Raw genomic sequence first — 12217 nt, forward strand, 5'->3', positions numbered from 1 at the left:
ATTAGCTTTCCTAGAGCGCCACTTTCTTGGTCTCCCTTACCCTGGTTTGGCAGGATGGGGAAGCTAGCCCTGTCTCAAACCAGTGCTAAAACTAGATCTCAAGTTAATCCTTTCTTTGATAATAAGGCCCAACTCTGCTTCTCACCATATGCTCCCAAACCCCTGGAAAAGCAATGCCACAAAGAACCTCACACTCAGTCAGAAGCTCCTTTGGGACCAACTGTCTCTTTAAGAGCTGCAAACATCCAGCAACTCCAAGGGGAGCTTAGATGGGATTGGATGTGGCCTTCTTGGGAGGGATACACCAGGATCCAGCACTAAAACCCCATGTGATTCTTCCTGCACATCAGGGCTGTCTCACAATAAAATCATGAATTATAAACCCTTATTATTTTCCTCTTACAGATGTGGAAACTGAGGCATAGAGAGGTTCACCCAAGGGGACAGCTAATAAGTAGCAGAGTCAAGATTTGAACAGGCAGTCTGGTTCCATAGCTCATAGACACAGAGAAGGAAGGGGATCTGGACTGATTCCTATATTTGGTGGGTGAACATTCACTCTAATTAGTGCTTAATTAGATGCTGGCCATTTGGAAGGGTTTTATTGTAACTAAGGAAGCCATAATTTCTCTGCAGTGGGAACCTAAATTTGAGACTCCTGATAAGTGATTGAAAACTTCCTAAGATAGCAAAGGGCTCTCAAATTTGGAGTGAAATTAGGTCAAGACAAAAATTTAATATATTCCTGATGGCTGGTGGGTTGTCTGGGGGTGTGGGCCCTCAAGGCTGCTCCCAGTCAGGTCACAGGGCAAGAAGGAGAGTAGTAAGAATAATTGAAGATGGAAGAAATTTTCAAAATCTACTTGTTGGAATCAGGAAGGATTTCTTTTCAATGATGCTGATTGCTTGAGGGCAGATAGAAAGTGCAGAGGCTTCATGAATGCTGAGTCTAAATTCTCTCTGTGTACAGATAAATTTAATGGCTGTTCTGGGTCACATTGATGAAGAGAAGACCCTGGAGCTGTCCAAAGGGAGTGACACACTGTTGACAAATCTTCTGCACTTCCCATGGCACTGGGGAGCTACAGGGGCTGTGACTCAAAGGCTTCCCATCCCGATGAGGCTGATGTGTCTGGAGCCTTCCGCATTGTAACCTGTGCTGGCCCTGGGCCACACTAACCTTAAGAAGAACATTCAAAAAGTGTAGCCATTAGAAGGATAACAGAAACCATGTTTGGCAATGAGTTCTCAGACAGGGAGACCCCAAGTTTCTCTCCTCCCTGACACAGTTCCCGGTGGCTTCTGGGTTCTACTTGGCATGGTTTAGGTCCTCCTGCTGCCACCAATGCATAGCTTGGCTCTCTGTGGCTGTGGAGTCCCATTCCAGCCTCTAGGGAAGGCAAAGTCTCCCCTGGCAGCCCTATAGCTTGGGTTTGACTGGTTTGAGAACCACCGATGGGGCTTAACGAGTGGGTAAGATTTGGGGGAGGAGAAGGAAAGAAGTTACAAATTCTGTTTTCTAGGGGATTATCCTTCTTTTGCAATATTTTCCTTAGTGACACTTTTGAGCTCCCTTCTTCCTGCTGTCATCTTCTTCTTCACTGGGTTAATTTCAGAGAAAGCTCCTCGGACTTTCTTTCCAGACGCTGTGGGCCTGGGGCCGCCTCTTGCTTGGAAGGTGGGCCCCCCGCTCACGTATAGCACACAGGGATGACAGTGGGGCAGAAGACAAGAGGAAAACATGAGCAGGTTTGGCCCAGCTGTCCAAGGCCTGAAAGAGAAATACCTTCTTTTCCTGTGTGTCTTGTGCTTCTCCCCAGCAGAGCCAGAATTTGAGGCTTCAATGGGGATGTAAGTCTTGGGGAAGAAGCCAGCAGGGTCATCTGACCTGCTCCCAGGCTGGCTCACCAGCTGAAGACCAGGTCAGGCCAAATGCCCAGGGCTGCCACATATGTTGGGTGTTTTGTGGGAAGAACAAGTTGTAATTGGATGGCATCCCTGTTAGACAACTTTGGGTAGAAACGAACGAGGCTGTTCACCTCCAGGAGAGAAGCGGTGAGCAATGAGTGTCCACACACCTTATCCTTGGACATTTATCCGCGGCATCCTCTTACATCCTTGGGAGGACAGCCTTATCCTCTTTCATGCAGCCTTCCCAGGACAAGTGGGGGGGGCGGGGGGGCGGTCTCAAATATCTGCTCGGATGTTTGACACCATTCAAGAAGCAATCTCATTAAAAGAAAGGGCTGAGAAACTCGTTTGAGTAGTTTCTGATTATAATTTAACATTATCTTGAGTAGAAAATCGCAGGATTTTGTTGAAAAGCCCCTTTTTGACTGATGTGTGTCTCTTCTGGTTCTGAACATTTCAGTCACTGTCTTATCAAAAGAATTTTATTGATTTGAGGCTTGGCAAAGAGAAATGATCTACTTTTAAAAAATGGCCTTATAAAGAGTATGTGACTTTTTTCCCCCCAGAAGTTCTTTGCATCTTCTTTTAGGTCTAAAATCTCATGATGATATGCCTTGGTCTTTTCCATTTATTGTGCTGAGTGCTTGGTGGGGCCTTTAATCTGAGAAATGGTATCCCGTAGGAAAAATGCCTCAGATGTTTTCTTCTATTACACTTCTTTCATAACTTTGTCCCCCCTCTGTTTACTCTGTTTTGTCTTTCTGGAGCTCTAGTATTTGGATGTTTAATTTTCTGGACTAAACATCTAACTTTTTCAAAAATCTTTTCTCCCATGACTTTTCTCTCTAAATTTGCTAATTAATTTTAAAAAATGTAAAGCAAACCCAAGCTTATACAAAAGTTGTGGACAGGGGCACCTGAGTGGCTCAGTGGGTTAAGCTTAAGCATCTGCCTTTGGCTCAGGTCATGATTCCAGGAAGAGTCCCAAGCCCCACGCATAGGACTCCCTGCTCAGCGGGAAGCCTGCTTCTCCCTCTCCCTCTGCGCCTCCCCCTGCTTGTGCACGTACGCTCTCTCTCTCTCTCTCAAATAAATAAATAAAATCTTTTTAAAAAAAGTTGTGGATATGGCAGAAAGAACTTTTTTTCCTAAGCCATTTGAAAGCAAACTGTGGACATGATAATTCCATGATGTCCAAATGCTTTAGTGAGTATTTCCTACAAACAAGGTCATTCTCCTACATAACACAACATCAAACTCAGAAAAGTTAACATTGCTACATTATTACCATCTGATTTTCAAACCCCAGTCACGTGTTTCCGGTTTCCTTAAGAAGACCCTTTATAGCAAAAAGATCCAGCTTGGATTCACACGTTATGTTTATTTGTTTCTCTTTAGTCTCTTAATCTAGAACAATTTCTCAGTCTTTGCTTTGTGACCTTGATACTTTTGAAGAGTACAGGTCAGTTATTCTGTAGACTTTCCCTCAACTTGGGTTTGTCTGATGTCTCTTCTTGATTAGAGTCAAGTCATGCATCTTTGGTAGGAATATCCCAAAAGGGGTACTACGTGCTTCTTATTGTATCCAGTGCATGACTTTGACTTGTCCTATTACTGGTGATGTTCCCTTTGATCATTTGATGAAAGAAGTATCTTCCAGGCTTCTCTATAAAGCTTACTTTTTGCCTGTGTAATTAATAAGTGTTTTGTGGGAAGGAATTTTGAACCTATGTAAATATTCTGTAAACCATGTAAATAGTATAAGTAGAAACTATAAAGAAAAATAGCTATTAGGAAGAAACCCTTGGCAGCTTGTTTAAGGTACTTATCTATTTTTGCATATTTGTTCCATGTGAAGGTATATGAAAGAGCATTTACAACTTCGTGGAATTGAGAACACTGGGGAGTTGTATTGTGCTTCTCCATTCTTCATCTTGGAAGCAGACTTTAGTATATGTCCATCTTAAACTAAAATTTGAGTCTCTATTTTTAAAACAACTATAGAATATAAGTGTGTGTGTGTGCATATGTGTCCATAAATTTATTTTCTAGCTCTGTCTGCTGAGAGGGTCTAGAAGAGATGCACCCCAATAGCAACAAGCACATCTAAGGGCAGCCCTGATTTTGATATGTCATTCTCTAGTAAAAGCAGCTAGCACTCCTTAGAGAAATAGGTCATTCTAGGCTAGGTTAGGAAAAGTACAGGATGAGCCTGAAATATCTTATGGTTTCAGAAAGTCAGAAAGTACTTGGGATGTCTGGGTGGCTCAGTCAGTTAAGCATCTGACTCTTGGTTTCTGCTCAGGTCATGGTATCTCAGGGTCATGAGATCAAGCCCCCCATCAGGCTCCATGCTCAGTGGGAAATCTGCTTCTCTCCCTCTCCCTCGGCTCTTCCCCCTGCTCACACTCTCTCGCTCTCTAAAATAAACAAATCTTCAACAAAAAAAGTAATAAAGTACTCAAAAAATGGTAGGGACATATTGAAAGGATGGAAGAGCCAACTGAAAAAAGCTTTCACTGGCCAAATCTGAGAGAATTTGAGCAACAAAATAATGAGAGGAGAATAAGATAAGACAGAAGATGGTTGCTACGCTTGTGGTGAGCGTAGCATAACCTATAAACGTGTTGAATCACTCGTTGTACACCTGAAATTAATGTCACATCGTGTGGCAACTATACTTCAAGTAAAAAAAAAAAAAGGATAGAATAGGCTAAGATAAATATCCATGAGTCTATCCTGATATAAATAAATGCTTTAGTAGATATATAAATGATTGGGGAAGAAGATAAAGCTCTAACTATAGAATTTTAATTAAAAATCTAGAAGTAATGATGGAAATTTAAAAAAAATCACCACTTGGCAAAGGCCACAGTAATCATTGTTACAGGCAAGAGCATCAGTGGATGATAAAATTAGTAGGTCAAAGTGTATTGAGAAACAGGATATTTTATTCCCCACCTATAGTTATTGATTAGAAAAGTAACAATAGGGGCACCTGGGTGGCTCAGTCCATTAAGCATCTGCCTTGGCTCAGATCATGATCCCAGGATCCTGGGATGGGGCCCCACGGCAGGCTCCCTGCTCAAGTGGAGAGTCTGCTTCTCCCTCTCCCCTCTGCTCGTGCTCTCTCTTGCTCTGTCTCTCTCAAACAAATAAAATCTTAAAAAAAAAAGAAAAGAAAAAGTAACAATAGAGTGGAGAAGCCTAGCAGAGACCACCCTAACCAAGTGATCAAAGTTAACATAGCCAGTAATGAGATATACTGATATCATATGTTTCCTGATATGATGCACTTAGAATAAACATTCTGGAAGGTAGCTGAGCAGTCCTCTTCAAAAGTGTCAAAGTCATTCAAAATAAAGAAATAATGGTCATTTGTCCTAAATTGTAGGAGGAGTCTCAGACACATGACAACTTAGTGCAATGCGTGGCCCTGGGTTAGATCCCAGACCAGAGAAGAAAAGTTGGTGACGCTTGAATAAGGCTTCTACATTAATTAATAGTATGGTACCGATGTTCATTTCCTGATTTTGATCTTTGTACTATGCTTATGTAAAACATTACCATTTGGGAAAGGTGAGTGAAGAATTTATGGTAACTATATACTATATTTTCAACTTTGGGGGAAGTCAGATTATTTCAAAATGAAAAGCTTAAAAATTTTTAGTAAAATAAGGAAGTCAGAGGCTGTGCCTTTCTGTTAGGCAGCCCTGAAATGTCATCACAGATAAGTCTTTCTCTGGTGTTGTTCATTTTCTCCCAAGCACCTGTCTGCCAGCCTTCGGAGAGGGGTGGACATAGGGCTCAGAAGCCCCACTGTCCAGTATGTAGACATTCATCCATTTAGTACTTTACTCTTTATTGAACTTGGTATCTCCAGCTCTGGAAATGTTTCAGCTCAGTTCCTCCAGGGACTATGCCCCTTGTCTCCTATGGGAGGTAGAGGAATGCTGACCGTTTGGTTGCACGGGGTGTGGGAAAGGACAGGGCTACTGTGTAGATGCTCCTCTTGAAGACTTTTGCCCATCAGGTTGTTTCCAGACCCACTCCCCATCCCTGCCTTTAGAGGTACCTGGTGCCTTCAAAGCCAAGCCTTGTAGGGGCTCCATGGCACACATCTGCTTGCTTGTCATCGGCCAACCCTCTGAAGGCAGCTGGGCTCAAACTTTCTCTGATCTGTAGGCTTTACTCAGCCATTCACTTTCCTTTGTCTTGTTTCCTGTTGTCTTGTCATCCATTCTCCTTGTCCATGTGATTTCTTCCTTACATTTCTTTTTTTTTTTTTAAGATTTTATTTTTAAGTAATGTCTGCACCCAAGGTGGGGTTCAAACTCACAGCCCTAAGATCAAGAGTCCCGTGCTCCCCCGACTGAGCCAGGCAGGTGCCCCTCCTTTACGTTTCTGTACTGTCATTTTTGAGATAGTTCCATGGGAGGCAAAGATAAATACATGCTTTCAATATCTAGGCTTTAGTGGAAGTCCTCCCAGTATTTTGTACCGTTTCTCTGAGCAGGTTCAACTGCTCCTATGCAAAAAGCATTTGGGCCAGCTCCATGACCTGCAGAACTCCTGAGATGTATATGAAGGTCGGGTGCTTCTTCGGGAGCCTTGCAACCCTGAGAGGCTGGCATTTACAAAGGACCTCCATTCACGTGACAGGCCAATGTTTTAATTTCAGCAAATAGTGTGTGAAATATTCAGATGAGAGACCCCAAGGAGTGTTGTGGAGGTCACTTTTCTTCTGAGGGCTTGGCACACACCAGGTCCCTTGTCTGAGACTTGAGGGGCAGCCACCCTGGGCAGGGAGGGCGTGGGAGGTGGAGAGGGAAGGTAGCCTGACAAAGAGCATGCGCTTTGGAGCCAGGGTCAAATCACCCCTCAGCCATTTGCTTGCTGCATATTCTCGAGTAGGTTACTTATCCCCTAATATTTTCAAGTTATTCACATATAAAATGAATATAATAATGCTCATCTCATTGGCTCCTTGTGAGGATTTAATAATACATATAAAACATAAATGATACCTAATTTGATTACTATACCCTATTCAAATGGCTTATCTCCTGGGCTCCCAACGATGACAGAAGCAGACAGTGAGAAAAAAATAGCCTTGTTCTCGTTCGAGAGGTGAACCAGGCTTATCTGTCCACCCAAACTGAGCGGGAAAGCCTGGGCCCGGTGCTGCACTCCCCCAGATACACGGATTTGGTTTTGATGTCTGAGGCTCTTGAGCTGCCGGAGTCCCCTTCCCTCTCTGTGCTCTCACCTACAAGAGCTGCTACTGTCTCCTTAGCAAACCAGAGACCTGTCGGGTCAGGCTCCTTGCCAACAAGTTCCATTTTTGTTCTCCTTTGGAGTCTCTTCAGCAAAGAGGATCCTTGCCTTGTTCCTTTGGAGGTTGAAACTCAGGAGTATCTTTGGTGCAAAGCGCTGACGCCTGACCTCAGGCCTTCCAGATACTCCAGAGAGGAAGTCATGCCTGAAGGTAGCAGCTGCCTCTGAGTAGGGCCATTAGACACAGAGGAATGCTGTCCAGGCTTTGGAAAGCTCTCTCTCGCTCTCTCTTTTTCATTTCCTTCTTGTGTAGTTCATAGGAGGAGGGGCTCATGGGCCACACCTTGCCTCCCTAGCTGGTGGCTGGCAGGGGGTTCTTCTGGATCACACAGAGGTTGGGAATTGGTGGGAATCACTTTTGAACTTCAATGGGTTCCCTCCAGGGAAGTTATAAAAGCCCATCTCAGTGCTGCCAAGAGATTTGCTTTTACAACAATAAGAAAGAGCAGCTGTTGCCTCCAGGACTATTGTTCCAGAAACTCATAACAGCACGAGCCTTGATTTTAATATTCTTTTATAGAGGGGCTTGGAGAAGACATTTTGAGCTGGCAAATGTTTGTAATCATAATGGGGTGTGTGTGCCCCAAGGAGGCCTGCAGAAACCAAGGGCTACTGTGTAGATGCTCCTCATGAAGGCTTTTGCCCATCAGGTTGTTTCCAGACCCACTCCCCATCCCTGCCTTTAGAGGTACCTGGTGCCTTCAAAGCCAAGCCTTGTAGGGGCTCCATGGCACACATCTGCTTGCTTGGGGAAAAGGGGAAAGCTGAGTATGACCTGAAGCCTTGCAATTTCTTTGTCATAAAAGACATTTGACAGAGAGGAGAGGGCAAAGTAGGGAAGGAGAAGTAATGGTTGTTGTCTTAGAAAGCAGAATGGAGTCAAGTTAAGTTTTATTTTTAAAGAGCATATAGTGAGGAATAAGGTTGTTTCTACTCATATACAGGCAAATATTTTAAAACATATGTTCTCTGTAACCCATGGGTAAAACTTCTTCAAGGAAACTGTGGCCAATGCCCTGCACCTGGGCAACTAGCAAAATTTTCCCTCTTGTGAGTTTTGCTTTTTAAATGATAACTGGGAAATTGTGGAGCCCTTGAAGCAGTGTTTTTCAGGCCATAGAAGTTGATAGCATGAGCAAAGGATCCTTGTGCAGGCTTTGTAGTCCAAACATGTCTTGTCATGGTTTCTTCACCAATACCCAACTACTGGGTGGGGGACCATTCAGTGGTTCAATGCATTTAGGAAAGAACCCAATCCTCTTGCTCTTGGATGAATTTGAAAAATCAATAATTAGAGAAACATCTGGGTAGGTCAGACCGATCTGTCTTCACTGACTGTAACATTAGCCAGTCTCCAAAGGAGATGACTCTATAAGAAAATAAGCAGTCTTATAGAATTTAAGAGGTAGGATACTATTTTTTTAACGAGGCCAACTGGCAGCCCACACAGGCTTCATGAAGTAGGCGCTAGTAATACATCTTAGTCCAGCATCTGAGTCCTTAGCCTTGTGATGTGGGACCTCCCTTGCCTCAGTGCATGCAGGTTTGTCCTAGCTCTGGAGTACGGAGGGACACTTTCCAAACTCATGAGACACTGATTTAGAGATGCATTAATGCAGGACTCCTACTAACTGGATATTCAGGTCCATTTACCTTCCTTCCTTCCCAGTGTCTTTCCTGGAGATCCTAAAGTTCCTTGCAAAACTGAAAGTGAAGGAAGGGTTACCTCATCTCATAGGACCAGCTCTTCTAGAATCTAAAGAGTTGTCCCAACTGTCCAGAGAAAAGATACTTTTCTAGCAACCAAAAACCATAAATTGGTCACTCTTGGTTAGACTCATTTTTATTTTTAAAAAATGTTTTATTTGAGTGTGGTTGACACACAATGAATGGTACATTCCTTTCAGTGTGCAACATACTGATTCAACATCTATACGCTATGCTGCACTCACCACAAGTGTAGCTGCCATCTGTCATCATCTAACACTATTACAGTATCATTGACTATATTCCCCATGCTGTGTCTTCCCTTCCCGTAGAATTATTTTTAAAACCCTGACCAGGACTTTTCTATTTATCTCCAATATCTCTAGGTTCCAAGGAGAGCTTTCCATTGCATTTGTCATTAGCATGTTACAATTTTCAAAATTATAGTTTATCTCAATAAGCTAAAGTCCATTGACTAGTTTCTGGTGGCAATGCAAAGACTCCTGAGGTCCTTGACTGGATCTGGAAGGCACTCCAGTCTTATCTATGATATGTTTGCTAAGCATCCCTGAGGTGGATGACTTATAGGGTATGAGTAACTAGGGGGGACTAATCCCATTCATTGCATATTGATTTTTGTCATTTTCAGTTTTCAGAAATGTCATTTTCTGACCTTGTTTCTAAATCCTAGTGCTAACTTCGGGGACTTTTTGGACTACTCAGAAGAAATATTTTTGTAGCATATTTCCCAGGTCATCAGGAACACAATTTGCTCTAATTCTACTTAGTCGAGTTGCATACATACAAAATCAATAAGAAGAAATACAAGCATTTCATGGCCTGCCCCTTTCAGCTTGATTCACAAGGAATCAGGATTCTTCTTTTTGACTTAAAGTGGGGGCTGGGGGATTCTTTGGGATAGCTCATAAACCAGTCTGTCCCCCAGATGTGCTCATGGCAAAGTGTCAGACCGTCCCCCAGGAATCAGGGGCCTGAGGCCATGTGACTGCCAGGACTTGGCCACCACCACGCACTTCTATCTGGACACTCCACAGCCTCTCTGAGAAGCTCCTCTGGGTCTGTTCTGTGGACAGATGGTGGCCAACCACTGAGATGGACTAAGGGCTGATGAAAGTGTTGTAAATGTCCCTGGAAACAGTAGGCTTTGCCATCTCACAAAGAGTGTGTTGAGATGAACATGTGTGATGAGGAGAACATGGAGAGGCCAGGAAAGGAAGCCTCCACCTTCTTCAGGCCCTCCCCTTATGAGGGTTGTGCTTGCCTCTGATATATTTGGGAAAATCTTTCAATTTCTTGGAGAAAGCCCAAGAACTTTGACCTTAAGCCCCATGTAAGAATTTGATCCAGGATATTAAAGAGAAGCTTCATTTTCAAAGCCCTTACTGCTTTTCTGCATCGTTAAAGGTTGAGATCAAAATTCACTTTGATTCTTTTGTTTAGGGAAAAATCATTCTGTGGGAACTTTAAAAAGAGAAAAACTTTATTTTTTTTTAACAGTTTTAGATTTACCTGTCTCCTTGGACTCTTCTTGGCTATGGCCATTTGTCAGCTTCTCCTTGTTTTTGAGGACCTTGGCATTTTTTGAGGAGTATTGGTCAGGCATTTTGGAGAATGCCACTCTCCTGGAAATCTGTCTGATGTTTTTCTCATGTTGAGGCTGGGGTTGTGAATTTTGAGGAGGAAGAGCACGGTGGCAAAATGTCTTTTTATCACATCATATCAAGGTTACATCCTGCTAACGTGATTTATGATTTATGTTGCTATTGACCTTGACCACCAGACTGAGATGAGCTTGTCAGCTTCTCCACTGTGAAGCTATTCTTTTTCCCTCTTTCCTGGCTGTCCTTTTTGCAAGGAGACCACTGTGCACAGCCACAGTTCCCAAGTGAGTAGTTATGCCCTCCCTCTCTCAGGGCAGAGCATCTACATAAATTATTTGGAATTCTTCTGCACAAGACATTTATTTTGTCTCCTCTCCCCACCATTTATTAATTTATTCAATAATTTATTTATATTAGCCTGGGCTCATAGACATTTATTTAATATTTAGATTATAATACAATACTGCTTTATTCATTTTGTGGCTCAAATTGGATTCCCAGTATTGGCCATTGGGAATTCTGTGCTCCTTTGACATACCCATCAATGTGGGTTACTTTATTTTAATGTTTTTTAGTCCTTTCTTTTTTTAAAAAAAGATTTTATTTATTTATTTATATGAGCTCCTCGCTGAGCCGGGAGCCCAACGTGGGACTCGATCCCAGGACTCTGGGATCATGACCCGAGCCAAAGGCAGTCACTTAACCAACTGAGTCACCCAGGCGCCCAGTCCTTTCTTACTCTATGGCATTAGAAGATCTCTAGGCTCATTTTGTATATTTCACACCCTAGTCCTAGAATCAGCCATTTCTTCAAGGAAACCTGGTTCCTTTTATTGGAGAATGGTATTAGAAATAAAGATCTGGGGGGCGCCTGGGTGGCTCAGTCGTCTGGGCATCTGACTCTTGATTTTGGCTCGGGTCATGATCTCAGGGTCGTGGCATAGAGTCCCGCACTGGGCTCTGTGCTCAGTGTGGAGTCTGCTTGTCCTCCCTCTGCTCCTCCCTGGCACCCTCTCTCTCTCTCAGATCAATAAATGAATAAATGAATAAATATCTGGGCACAAGGTGTGCTCCTTGCTTCCGGGGTATCTTTTCTTCTAGTCCCCCTCAGCTGACAGAACAAAGAAATATGTGTGCATATATTAACCTGTGTGTATACACATACCTATAAATATTCTATATGCCACCATCTGTGTCTATATTAAGCTAAACATGAGTTCATACTGATGCTTCAAACTCTAATCTATTACCATATGGATTATTCTAGCTTCCTCCCTTTGCCTTTCTGTAAATTTCCACTCCAACAGCGAGAAACCTGGTTCTGCAGGAACTCTTTTATGCGGATAAACAATGTTAACATTTTGGTGAAATTTGGGGGCACCTGGGTGGCTCAGTTGTTAAGCGTCTGCCTTCGGCTCAGATCATGATCCCAGGGTCCTTGGATGGAGCCCCGCATCAGGCTCCCTGCTCCGTAGGAAGCCTGCTTCTCCCTCTCCCACTCCCTCTACTTGTGTTCCCTCTCTCGCTGTGTCTCTCTCTGTCAAATAAATAAATAAAATCTTTAAAAAAAAAAAGAAACATTTTGGTGAAATTTTTTCAAACGTCTCTGTCTTTGTCTTGCTCTGTGTTCTTGCCTTTCT

The sequence above is a fragment of the Zalophus californianus genome, chromosome 6 (assembly GCF_009762305.2).
Source record: "Zalophus californianus isolate mZalCal1 chromosome 6, mZalCal1.pri.v2, whole genome shotgun sequence".
NCBI lineage: Eukaryota > Metazoa > Chordata > Mammalia > Carnivora > Otariidae > Zalophus > Zalophus californianus.